The sequence below is a fragment of the Scyliorhinus torazame genome, chromosome 11 (genome assembly GCF_047496885.1).
Source record: "Scyliorhinus torazame isolate Kashiwa2021f chromosome 11, sScyTor2.1, whole genome shotgun sequence".
NCBI lineage: Eukaryota > Metazoa > Chordata > Chondrichthyes > Carcharhiniformes > Scyliorhinidae > Scyliorhinus > Scyliorhinus torazame.
Window position 1 is genome coordinate 129,912,773 of NC_092717.1, and position 9,686 is coordinate 129,922,458.

Here is a 9,686-nt window from a genome sequence, read left to right on the forward strand (position 1 = left end):
CGGGACCCGAGGGCCATCCATTGATGCCCAAGGAGGCGCTGTTGATGGATTTACCCGCATCACCCCCTCTCTCAGAACCAGGTATAAGCACGCCAGTGGATTTTAGGTCAGCCGATCAGATGGTAGTATGGGGTGCACATGGCACATACATGAGGAACTGGCAGAGAATGAGAGTACCCAGAGTACCATGTATCGGAGGATTGCTGGAGGCCAGGACAAGGCTGAGTCTGAGGCAAATGATGAGCCTCTGGAGTCGTCCTGGCTTTGGTGGCAGATGCTGGATGTCTGGTGGGATGCACGGTATCATCTGGCAGAGACCCCAGATGGTCTGTATGCAATGGTCTGTATCATGGGGGAGTCCATGAGAGGCCTGAGCACTGCATTGACCGTGTGCACCGATCACACACTCTCCTATTGAGGAAATGGTGACTCTCGTGAAGAGGCATCTCAAGGGACAGAATCAGGTTCATGAGGTGGTTGCGCTCAAACAGCAAGCCCACACATTGGCGGTGAACACAGGAGGTCATTTCCAGTGTGAGAGATGGATGAGACACCTAGGCTCTCTGCCAGGTGCCTATCCATCAGTGGTCAGTAGGAAGATCCAGACATATCTCACGCTGGCAGACAAGTTTGCACAATTCGAACTGCCAGTTTCTACAATTATTTCAATTAATGTCTCCCAAACTGTAGTAATTTCTCACAAACCTTACCACTACCACAGATATCTTTCTGACCTCTCACGATCCAATGCCTTTTCAACTCCAGTGACATTCCTGAATAGTAATCCTATCTGGTACCCAGTTTCCTCTGCTCCATTAACTCCATACTTCTTGGAAACGTCTCTTCATTTCTCTGGTGTCCTTAACTGGCTGAACTTTATATTTCTGGCATTTGTTTTCTTGACCATTACTCCATAGTATGGCTTCTCTTCTGGCAAGACTGAGAGTGATGTTTCCTCTTTAGCCTTCTAAAACCAACTGTTCCCACCAGAGCTGTGAGAGATGCCTTCTCACTCACTACCTATCTTCAACTGCAATCAAATTAGATAAACTAAAACTTAAAAGCTTATCCACCTTACAAGACCCGCATTGCTAAGCAATTACTGCTGGTTTATTTGCTCTTCATGTTGTAGCACTCACTAAGCACAATAGAATCACAATTGGAATTGAAACAAACCCCAATACATACAAACACCTTTGCCCAGCATAAATCTAACTATAGGTTTTACCATTGCTTGTACAGAAAGAATAATTAAACACATTTAATACGATACCTTATTTCAAATTTTAACAATACAAATATAAATCCCTTGAACCTACCTTTCTTTTCCTGACAATGCAGCACTCACAAGCATAAGGCATGGTTATCACAGAGTGGGATTTTCAAAATTGATGTTCATTCATTTCATGACTGTGTAACTGTGGCAACCATATTATGTTTTGCACCTTGCTTGCATATCTGTGAAAATTATAGACCAAGATTTTGTTTCAATGCCCTGAGTGCCCTTCACATTTTCCACAGGTACAGGCCTCATCAATGCCTTATATCAGACGGCAAGGGAAACAAACTTTATTACAGAGATTGTGAGTTAACCTTGTGAGGTATTGCATTGCTAGAAATGTGTATGAAGAAGGCAGTGCCCCAATGTAATCAGATGGAAGGCAAGCCGTCTCCCTGGTGTCCCTTCCTCCCTGAAGGTTCCTCATGTCTAACTCCTTGTCCGCACCCTGTGCTTGTTCGGGCTCCTCATTAGATGCATCTGCAGTCTTCCTTTGAGGTATGTGGAGCTGCCTGGTATCCTCATTCTCGAGTATCTCCCTCTTTCCAGTGCCAGGTTGTGCAGAGCACAACACATCACAATGATAAGGGACACTCGCTCTGGAGTGTATTGCAGGGCACCCCAGAACGTTCCAGGCAGCGGAACCTCATCTTCAATAGCTTTAGTGTCCTTTCAACCACTACCCTTGTGGAGGCATGACACTGATTATGCCTCTCACCCACCTCTGTTCTAGGGTGCTGGAGTAGCATCATGAGTCATTTTTTCACCAGATACCCCTTTTCATCCAACTATCTAGCCGAGCTGGAGCCACAAACAGCCTTGGAATCTGGGAGTGTCTCAGAATGTGTACATCATGGGAGCTTCCTGGGTAACTTGTACAGACTTGAAGAATATGGGTCTTGTGGTCTCATGCCTCCGCATGGAGTAGTAACCCTTCCTATTCACAAAAGCACTCAACTGACCTCGTGGATCCTTGATGGCCACATGAGTGCAGACTATGGCATGCTAGATTTGTGGGGAAGCCAGCAAAAGCTGCAAAGCCACTGGCTCCCTCAGCCAAGCTGGCTTGGTCCATCCAGTGATGAATGAATGTGGGTACCCCTCTGAATCAGTGGTGAGCTTGATGCAGCTATAGATAGCTCAGTGAGAAACTCCACACAAATCCCCCACAGATCCCGGGAATGATCTGGATGCATAGAAACTGAGGGCTACTATGGCCTTCAGAGTCACTGGCATTGGGTGCCCAACCACACAGTTGGAGGTGATCTCCAGCCCAGTCTGTGGTATAATGATGTTATGATGTTGCTTGAGAGGCAGAGCCTCCTGTGGCACTGGGCTTCCAACATGTTGAGGTAGCTGGATTGCTGCCTGTAGACTCTGGCAGCAGGATACTGGCATCTTCTACGGAGCTGTCTGCCTTGCTCTCCCTGCTGGCTCTGCACCCCCTGTGTCTGCGCAACCCCTCCCACAGTTCACTCCCCGCAATGCCCCCTGTGGACACCTGCCCTCCTCTCCCTTCGACCCTTCTCTTCCTCCTCAGAGGAGAAGATCCCAACGGAGAACTATCCCCATCTGCTGAAATGCAGATGGCACTGTCCTGTGCACTGAAGGCTAGGATGAGCAGAAATACTCCAACAGATCTGACAAGCCAAAAAAGTCCTTTTAACAAGACTAACAAAGCAAATACTTCAGAAGAAAGCAGAGGAACAGATCTGAAATGTCACGATTACAGCAACAGCAAGCTCTCGCCTGAACCCCTAACAATTCACGCAGCCAATGTTCCAGCCCCCTTTTCGCCCGCACTTGGATGAGAAAGGTGAAAAAATGAAATGGCCGCTGGTCCACGATGACCGTGCGCCGACCTAAACATTGCACATGCAATGTAAATTTACCATTAATTGACCTTTTAATTGCCTTAACTAGCTGATTAATTGTCCGCAGACGCGCTTCCGATTTATTTGCTATCTGAAAAATCACTTGAAGGAACAATGACATCAAGAAACGCACCCAACATCTTCCCACATGACTTAATGTTCTTCCGGGTCAGAAGCACACCCAAAAATAAATTTTCCTCGGTGCCATGAGGCGCTAACCACTGCACCATCGTGCCAAGACCAGAAATAATGATAAGGCTCTGGTCGAAGAGTTTAGCTCAATTGTAAGGGGACCGATTGTAATTTTATTGGAAAGTAAGTAATGCTGATCTGTGACCCGATGACCCTTGACCTAGAAGAAGCAGTACCATCAGGAAGGAAGTTACGATAAAGAAGGCACGTGTGACCAGACACAAGGGAAAGCTCCAGACACAAAGATGAACTGCAGCAGGTAAAGACAGAGATGGCATATTTACAAGGATCTGTGTGTTTAAAACAGTTAAAAAGAACTGAAAGCTGAAGCCGAGGATTGGAGCTGAGATTGTGAATTAGACAATACTATGGCTGTGCTCAGTTTTGCCAGAGCCGGAGGAAATCAGACCATTGTTCTTTGTACATTTAGAGTACCCAATTATTTTTTCCAATTATGGGGCAATTTAGCATGGCCAATTCACCTGCCCTGCACATCCTTTTGGGTTGTGGGGTTGAGACCCATGCACACATGGGGAAATGTGCAAACTCCACACGAAGAATGACCCGGGGCTGGGATCAAACCCGGTCCTTGGCGCCGTGAGGCAGCAGTGCTAACCACTGCGCCACCGTGCCATCTTTCCAATCTGACCATTTAATGAAGTGTATTAAAGGAATAAAATAAGAAGACCCTGGTAAATTGGTGCGATAATTCTGCAGTAAACCGAGCTAAGGAGATTCTGCAGCGGTGTTCCCTCTCAATAGGAAAAAACAATAAAAACTAGGAAATAAGAGTACTGGTCTGAACTGGTCTTATAGACCTTAAAATAGAGCACACATTCGGAGCAGTACTCTTGCTTCCCAGTTTTTATTGTCTTTTCGTTCTGGGTGGGTGCTGATTGTCTCTGGCAACTCAGATGGTGTGTAGTTATAGTCGCAGGTGAATTGAGAATCAAATCCTTTGAGAAAATTCAGAGCTCCCCATGTTCCAGAGACCGAGCTGCAAAGAGTTTGAAATTGTCCATGGCGCCACATTTGTGTGGGGAGTGATCTGAATGCTTGTCATCTTGTGAGATGGTCTTTGTTGTTTCTTCTGTTCCATGTGTAATTTATTGTTCATACCAACTATGATTTGCCAGTTAATCCATGGTTAATATACATAGACTCGTATTAAGGTAAAAGCTTCTTACAAGTTACAAAATATTTGTATGATTGTTGTTGCACCTCAAAGGTTATTGCTCTAATGTTTAGATAAGTATAGCAAACAAAGGAATTCCCCATAAGGAAACCGCTGTTGATAAATAAACACTTTGTCTGAGTGAGGAGAGAACATTTCCCAGGGCCTAACAAATCTTTTATCTCTCAGAGACAAGTCTACCTCTGCACATCATCAAAGGGAGGGGGTGGAGGGGGAATTTTTCAAAACAAGTATTTCAACTTCCAAATATAACTTTAAATAGCTTCTCTAATTTATAGGGAATCAAGCACTTCTGCTGCTATCAACAGTGGCTGGCAGCAGATATATTCCTTTCACCGTGACAGTTACAACGGCTGCAATGGCCCAGCGACACCAACTCCACAAATTACGGCGATTTAAATGTCACGTTGCACTCGCCACGCATGGATCAGGGTACGCTTGATGAATAGCGGGAAAGGCCAAAATCGAGGTTTGCGCCGGGCGCAAACCATTTTGCAATTCACCCAGCCCACTCCTGATGCCGAGTTCTGGATCTCGCCCAGAATTGGCGAGAATACCATAAACCCTCATTTGCTTTCATTTCATTCTCGTTAACGAGATTGAAGTTTAATCAGCGGCCTCCCGGGAATCACCCGGCTCGCCAGCGAGAAATCACATGGGTGTCATTTAGTAAACCTTCTTAAAAATGTGAAGCTGGTGCTATGGCTTCTGAGGGGAAGTGAGAAGGTGAGTAGCAATTTCCATTCTCTGGCATGCAGCTCAAGGGCACCGGAGCTGCTGACCCAGTGCTCAGGTTGGGGGCCGGGGGGTGGGGGGGGCGTGGAGAAGTACTCCTCAGGAGGCTTGGGCTTGGTCAGGGGCTGAGGCCTTCTAGGTCGGGGGTCGCCCATGGGGCACGGGTGTGATGGGCTTTGCGACTGTGAGGCCTTCAGGCTATCTTTAAATATTGTGGAGACGAATAATAGGGGCAACCACAGCGGCAGCTTGTGTGTCCACCAGACACTTCCAGGACAGGCCCCTGCTGTGGTTTTTATCCTGAAAGTCAATGTCACCCCCTTTGACTGTGAGCAGCCTCTTGCTTCAGAGCTGAAGGCTATTTCAAATGAGGAATTTGCCTTGTTAGTTGTAATAGCACTTCACGCTCCTCAAATCTCAAGTGCCTCCTCGAGAGCACACGTGCCATGTCTCAAAGGATGATTAGTGTATATCATGTCAAGCAAAGTTTTGATGCCTGAACAGTGTGCCTTAACTTTAGGAGAATCAGCACCATAGACCAAACTGCCAACAATCAAATACGAAAGAGCGGGGCTTCAGCACTGTAGATCGTCTTGTGACCAAAAGGTGAATGTGTGGATCAGGGGGGGGTGCCTGAGCTGGCCTCCCAAATGTTCCTGGGAGAGGTCTGGGGACTGGAATCTAGGGGTTCCTGATGCGGCCGATAGTGAGTGTGCAGAGAAAGGTTTGCCAGCACATCTTGCTCTCTGGATGGCACTCAGAGAAGACGGGACATGTAAGGGTGGGGAGACTTGGGGGATTTGAGGGTCCCAGAATGGAAGCCCTAACTGATTGTTGGTCTCTTGCTCCAATTCCTTCCAGATCAGATAATGTATGTTAGTGGAGATCCTGCAGAGGCTGCCCTCCCGTTACTGGTGGCAGCCAAGCCGGGCAGATGCTGGAGAAGGCAGCAGCGATGACACAGGCTGGAAATGGCAGCCCATGTGCAGGGGTTCGCCACACACCTGAAGACCAGCTGCCCGGCTGAGAGGGACTGAGAAGGGGAGGCCAGCGATGACCCAAGGTGTACAGGCGAACACCATGTGCTGCAGAATACAGTGTCTCAGCAGAGAGACAGTGCTGCACCTGTGGAACGTTCTCGCGGACTTGTCACCCCATGGAGGAGGACAGCAGCTCCAGGTGCCCATGAAGGTCACCGCAACCATCAACTTTTATGCCATTGGGTCATTCTAGGACTCGAGCGGGGACATGTGTGGATCCGGGAGGTCTTGGATGCTCTGTACGCCCGGGCATCAGACTAGATCACCGTCAACCTGGACCAGGCCCAGCAAGATGGACGAGCTGCAGGATTTGCTGCCATCGCCAGGATGCCCCAGGTCTAAGGGGCGATCGATAGCATGCATGTCGCCTTGTGAGCACTAGGGCATCAGGTAGTGCCTTAAATTAACAGAAAAATGTTCCGCTTATGTTCAGATATTGTGTGACCACTGAGGCACGATCAATTCGACTGGAGAGGAAGTTGAATCCAAACTGAGGCTTTATTAGTATCAGATGTGTGGCCTCCCACAGCAGCTGGTGAAATGGCTGCGAGCTGGAGGCCACGCATATTTTTAACCCGCCTCCTGGGCGGAGCTAGCATGCAGGGGCCACAGGCGATCCTGTAGTGCAGGTTCTACCGTACAACCGATAATATCAGAACACAGTGGTTTACCACATTCACCCCTTGTTAAAATTGAGTCCGGCGGGGGTGGTGGATAACTATATACAATTAGCAATTTTTAATATTTACAGAGCAGTAAAAAAATGTCTCTGGTCATCCGGCTGGCCGGTCAGAGGTTCAGCCTTAATGAAATGGTACAACCGAGTGACCCCTGGGTGACAAAGGCTGCCGTGCAGGGTCCGGAGAGTCGGTCTACTTGTGCGCTGGCACATGTACCTCGGGATAGGGTGTCTGGGGGCTCGTTGAGTTTGCCAGGGCGATACTTAATCTCGTAATTATAGGTGGAGAGCTCGATTCTGCACGGCAAGATTTTATCATTTTTGATCTTGCCCCGCTGTGTGTTGTTGAACATGAAGGCTACCGACTGTTGGTCAGTGACGAGAGTAAATCTCCTGCCGGCCAGGTAATGCCTACAATGTCACACAGCCTCAACGATAGCCTGGGCCTCTTTTTCGACGGATGAGTGCCGAATTTCGGAGGCATGGAGGGTGCGGGAAAAGAATGCCACGGGCCTGCCTGCCTGGTTGAGGGTGGCGGCAAGGGCGACTTCCGATGCATCGCTTTCTATTTGGAAAGGAAGTGTTTCGTCTACAGCATGCATTCCAGCTTTGGCAATATCAGCTCTGATCTGGGCGAAAGCCTATTGGGCCTCAGCCGTCAGGGGGAAATGAGGGGACTGTATGAGTGGGCGGGCCTTGTCCGCATAGTTTGGGCCCCACTGCGCGTAATATGAGAAGAACCCCAGGCAGCGTTTGAGGACCTTGGGGCAGTGGGGGAGGGGGAGCTCCATGAGGGGGTGCATGCGGTCGGGATCGGGCCCCAGAACTCCGTTCTGGACCACGTAGCCGAGGATGGCTAAGTGGTTTGTGCGGAACACACACTTCTTCTTGTTGTACGTGAGGTTGAGGAGAGTGGAGGTGCAGAGAAATTTAGTGAGGTTGGTGTCGTGGTCCTGCTGATCATGGCCGCAGATGGTCACATTGTCTAGGTACGGAAACTTGGCCCGCAAGCCATACCGGTCGACCATTCAGTCCATCTCCCTTTGGAAGACCGAAACCCCATTGGTGACGCCAAAGGGGACCCTAAGGAAGTGATATAGCCGGCCGTCTGCCTCGAAGGCGGTGTATCATAGATTATCTTAGAATTTACAGTGCAGAAGGAGGCTATTCGGCCCATCGAGTCTGCACCGGCTCTTGGAAAGAGCACCCTACCCAATGTCAACACCTCCACCCTATCCCCATAACCAGTAACCCCACCCAACACTAAGGGAAATTTTGGACACTAAGGGCAATTTAGCATGGCCAATCCACCTAACCTGCACATCTTTGGACTGTGGGAGGAAACCGGAGCACCCGGAGGAAACCCACCCACGGGGAGGATGTGCAGACTCCGCACAGACAGTGACCCAAGCCGGAATCAAACCTGGGACCCTGGAGCTGTGAAGCAATTGTGCTATCCACAATGCTACCGTGCTGCCCCGGTGATATGGCCGGTCTGATTTACGGATCGGGAGCTGGTGGTAAGCGGATTTCAGGTCCACCGTTGAGAAGACCCGGTACTGTGCAATCTAGTTAACCATGTCAGATATGCGTGGGAGGGGGTGCGCATCGAGCTGCGTGTACCTGTTGATGGTCTGGCTGTAGTCCACGACCATTCGATTTTTCTCCCCAGACTTAACCACTACCACTTGAGCTCTTCAGGGGCTGTTGCTGGCCTCGATGACGCCCTCCCGAAGCAACTGCTGGACCGCGGACCTGATGAAGGCCTTATCCTGGGTGCTGTACAGTCTCCTCCTGGTGGCGATGGGTTTGCAATCTGGAGTTAGATTGGCAAAGAGGGAAGGAGGATCGACCTTTGGGTCGCGAGGCTGCACACAGTGTGGGGTGGTAAGGATTCGCCGAATTTAAGGGTCAGGCTCTGGAGGTTGCACTGGAAGTCCAGGCCGAGGATAAGTGCAGCGCAGAGGTTAGGGAGGATGTAGAGGCGAAAGCCGTGGAACTCTACGCCTTGGACTGTGAGCGTGACCGTGCAGTACCCCCGGATCGCTGTTGGTGTTCATGTGCTGCGGGGTGGACAAGATGGCGGTGCCCGGAGATCCTGGGGATTACAAAATGGCAGCACCCATGGAATGTACGTTGTGGGCGTGGAGCAAGATGGCGGCGCCCATGAAACCATGAAACGCACGTGTTGTGCGGGGGAGAAGATGGTGGCGCCCATTGGTCGCACATGGCCTGGGGAGGAGAAGAGGATGGCGGCGGCCATTGTCCGTGACCGGGGGGGGGGCCGCAGCCGCTGAGCGGACCTGGCACACTGCAGCAAAGTGGCCCTTCTTCCCGCAGGCCTTACAAAGGGCAGCGCGGGCTGGGCAGCATTGGCGGGGGTCTTTTTGCTGGCTGCAAAAAGAGCATCGGTGCCCCCCGGATATCTCTGGCTGGTGCGTAGCGCAGACGTATTGGGTGGGTAGCACCCCCACTGGGGCGGCTGCATGTGGGGCCCATGAAGCGTAGGAGGAGTAGGCCGCGCAGTTGGGGGCGTAGGACTGGACATTGCGCAGGGCGCCCGTCATGGAGAGCGCTAGTGTTTTAGTCTCTGTGAGGTCGTGCGTGGCCCCTTCTAGGAGCCACTGCCTGAACCAATCCCAGTTACAAAAGCGTCCCGCATAAGAAGATCCGATGCTCCTTAGCTGTAACG